Source organism: Macaca fascicularis, chromosome 11 (genome assembly GCF_037993035.2).
Source record: "Macaca fascicularis isolate 582-1 chromosome 11, T2T-MFA8v1.1".
Lineage (NCBI taxonomy): Eukaryota > Metazoa > Chordata > Mammalia > Primates > Cercopithecidae > Macaca > Macaca fascicularis.
This window is the reverse complement of record NC_088385.1, coordinates 108,872,381-108,876,406: the sequence shown is the minus strand read 5'-3', so window position 1 is coordinate 108,876,406 and position 4,026 is coordinate 108,872,381. Positions and strand designations below refer to the sequence as shown.

General features: G+C 44.9%; 1 pseudogene; it reads left to right on the top strand.

Moving 5' to 3' along the window:
* On the top strand, positions 1 to 570 carry LOC102124307 (10 kDa heat shock protein, mitochondrial pseudogene; annotated as a pseudogene).
* Positions 571 to 4,026: the final 3,456 nt, after the last annotated feature.

Below are 4,026 nucleotides of genomic sequence, written 5' to 3'. Positions count from 1 at the left end.
CTGCACTCCAGCCTGGGCAACAAAGAGCAAAACTCAGTCTCAAAAAAAGAGAGTTGTCTGTCTATAGAACTAACAAGAATTTGTCGCTTAAGATGAATATGTATACACGAGAGAACAGTACCAATCTGAGGCGGAGGGAGTCATGGCAGGCCATGCGTTTAGAAAGTTCCTTCCACTCTTTGACCGAGTACTGGTTGAAAGGAGTGCTGCTGAAAGGGTAACCAAAGGAGGCATTATGCTTCCAGAAAAATCTCAAGGAAAAGTATTGCAAGCAAGAGTAGTCGCTGTTGGATCGGGTTCTAAAGGAAAGGGTGGAGAGATTCAACCAGTTAGCGTGAAAGTTGGAGATAAAATTCTTCTCCCGGAATATGGAGGCACCAAACTAGTTCTATATGACGAGGATTATTTCCTATTTGGAGATGGTGACATTCTTGGAAAGTACATAGACTGAAATAAGTCGCTATTGAAATGGCATCAACGTGAAGCTGCCCGTTCCACTGAAGTTCTGAAATCTTTCTTCATGTAAATAATTTCAGTATTTCTCTTTCATAATAAACTAATGATAACTAATGACATCCAGTGTCTCAAATTGTTTCCTTGTACTGATATAAACATTTCCAAATAAAAATATGTAAATGAGTGGGAAAAGGGGCATGTATACATATATATTTAAAATAAATACACTATAAATGTAAAAGTTCTGTTTTTTTTTTTTTTTTCCTAGACAGAGTCTCACTCTGTCACCCAGGCTGGAGTGCAGTAGTGTGATCTTGGCTCTCTGCAACCTCTGCCTCCCGGGTTCACTCAATCCTTGTGTCTCAGCCTCCCAAGTAGCTTGGACTACAGGCATGCCCCACCATGCCCAGCTAATTTTGTCGTTGTTGTTGTTGTTGTTTTGTGATGGAGTCTTACTCCCATCGTGCAGGCTGGAGTGCAGTGGCACGGTCTCTGCTCACTGCAACCTCCACCTCCCAGGTTCAAGCGATTCTCCTTCCTCAGTCTCCCGAGCAGCTGGGATTACAGGCATGCACCACCACACCCAGCTAATTTTTGTATTTTTAGTAGAGATGGGGTTTCGCCATGTTGGCCAGGCTGGTCTTGAATTGCTGGCTTCAAGTGATCCACCTGCCTTGGCCTCCCAAAGTGCTGGGATTACAGGCGTGAGCCACTGTGCCTGGCCCTTCCCAGCACTTTGGGAGGCCAAGGTGAGTGGATCACCTGAGGTCAGGAGTTCAAGACCAGCCTGGACAACGTGGTGAAACCTCATCTTTACCAAAAATAGAAAAATTAGCTGGGTATGTTGGCACATGCATGTAATCTCAGCTACTCAGAGGCTAAGGCAGGAGAATCTCTTGAACCTGGGAGGAGGAGGTTGCAGTGAGCCAAGATCACACCACTGTACTCCAGCCTGGGTGACACAGTAAGACTCTATTTTAAATAAATAAATGAATAAATAAAATAAAATATAAATAAATAAATAAAATGTTACTCCAGTGAACACAAGATAACAAAGTAAAACAGCCTTATTGCTGATATGTAGAAACCTTTAGTCTTGTAGATGGAAGATCAAATCTGCCACTACATTCCCTTAAGCTAAAGCCTAATCCAGAGCAAGGCTCTACCTCTTAGTTCTGTGAAGGCCGAAAGAGGTGAAGAAGCTATGGAAGAAAAGTTCGAATCTAGCAGAGGTTGGTTCATGAGATTTAAGGAAAGAAGCCATCTCTGTAACATAAAAGTACAAGGTGAAGCATCAAGTACTAATACAGAAGCAGCAAATTACCCAGAAGATCTAGCTAAGATCACTGATAAAGGTGACTACACTAAACAACAGAAATTCAATGTAGATGAAACAGCCTTCTATTGGAAGAAGATGCCACCTAGGACTTTCACAGCCAGAGATAAGTCAATGCCTGGCTTCGAAGCTTCCAAAGACAAGCTCTCTTAGGGGCTAATGCAGCCAGTCGGTGACTAAGTTGTAGCCAATGCTCATTTACCCTTCTAAAAATCCTAGAGCCCTTAAGAATTATGCTGGCCAGGCATGGTGGCTCACGCCTGTAATCCCAGCACTTTGGGAGGCCGAGGCAGGCGGAACACAGTCAGGAGATCGAGACCATCCTGGCTAACATGGTGAAATCCTGTCTCTACTAAAAATAAAAAATTAGCCTGGCATGGTGGCATGCGCCTGTAATCCCAGCTACTTGGGAGGCTGAGGCAGGAGAATCCCTTGAACCTGGGAGGCAGAGGTTGCAGTGAGCTAAGATCCCAGCACTGCACTCCAGCCTGGGTGACAGAGCAAGACTCTGTCTCAAAAAAAAAAAAAAAAAAAAAAAGAATTATGCTAAATCTGCAATAACACCTGGAAGACAGCACATCTGTTTATAGCATGATTTACTTAATATTTTAAGCCTCTTTTTTAGACCTACTGCTCAGAAGATTTATTTCAAAATATTACTGCTCATTGACAATGCACCTAGTCATGCAAGAGCTCTGGTGGAGATGCACAAGGAAATTAATGTTGTTTTTATGCCTGCCAACACAACCATTCTGCAGCGTGGATAATTTTGTATTTTTAGTAGAGACGGGGTTTCACCATGTTGGCCAAGCTGGTCTCGAACTCCTGATCTTGTGATCCACCCAACTCGGCCTCCCAAAGTGCTGGGATTACAGGCGTGAGCCACCGCGCCCGGCCTTTTTTTTCTTTTTTTAATGTGAGACAGAGTCTCGCTCTATTGCCCAAGCTAGAGTGCACTGGCATGATCTCGGCTCACTGCAACCTCTGCCTCCCAGGTTCGAGTGATTCTCTGGCCTCAGTCTCCTGAGTAGCTGGGATTATAGGCACACACCACCACGCCTGGCTAATTTTTATTTTTAGTAGAGACTGGGTTTCGCCATGTTGGCCAGGCTGGTCTTGAACTCCTGACCTCAGGTGATCTGCTGACCTCAACTTCCCAAAGTACTGTGATTACAGGCATGAGCCACCATGTCCAGCCTCATGTCTTTACTTCTATATGTTTTTATTCACAGGCAGTGAAAACCTCAATTATCTCTCCATTAAAAAGTTGGAATATCTCCTCTCTCTTTCTCTCTTTTTTTTTTTTTTTTTTGAGACAGAGTCTGGAGTGCAGTGGCATGATCTCACCTCACTGCAACCTCTGCCTCCCAGGTTCAAGAGATTCTCCTGCCTCAGCCTCCCAAATAGCTGGAGTTACAGTCGCCTGCCACCACACCCGGCTAATATTTGTATTTTTAGTAGAGATGGCGTTTTTTTTTTTTTTTTTTTTTTTTTTTTTTTTTTTTTTTTTTTTTTTTTTTTTTTTGAGACAGAGTCTCGCTCTGTCGCCCAGGCTGGAGTGCAGTGGCGCGATCTCGGCTCACTGCAAGCTCCGCCTCCTGGGTTTACGCCATTCTCCTGCCTCAGCCTCCTGAGTAGCTGGGACTACAGGCGCCCGCCACCGCGCCCGGCTAATTTTTTGTATTTTTAGTAGAGACGGGGTTTCACCGTGGTCTCGATCTCCTGACCTTGTGATCCGCCCGCCTCGGCCTCCCAAAGTGCTGGGATTACAGGCGTGAGCCACCGCGCCCGGCCTGAGATGGCGTTTTTACCACTGTTGGCCAGGCTAGTCTCAAACTCCTGACCTCAGGTGGCCTGCCTGCCTCAGCCTCCCAAAGTGCTGGGATTACAGGCATGAGCCACCACACCTAGCCAATCCCCTCTCTTGGAGTATGGACTAAAGCTGGGCATGTTGGCTCATGCCAGGAGTTCAAGACCAACCTGTACAATATAGTGAAAACCCACCTCTACAAAAAATATTTAAAAAATTGGCCAGGCATGGTGATACACACCTGTAGTTCTGTAGTTCCAGCTACTCAGGAGTCTTAGGTGGGAGGATTACCTGAGCCCAGAAGCAGAGGTTGCAATGAGGTGTGCTCAAACCACTGCACTCTAGCCTAAGTGACAGAGTGAAACCCTGTCTGAAATAAATAAATAAATAAAATGTAAAAATGTAATAAAAAGGAGTGTGGACT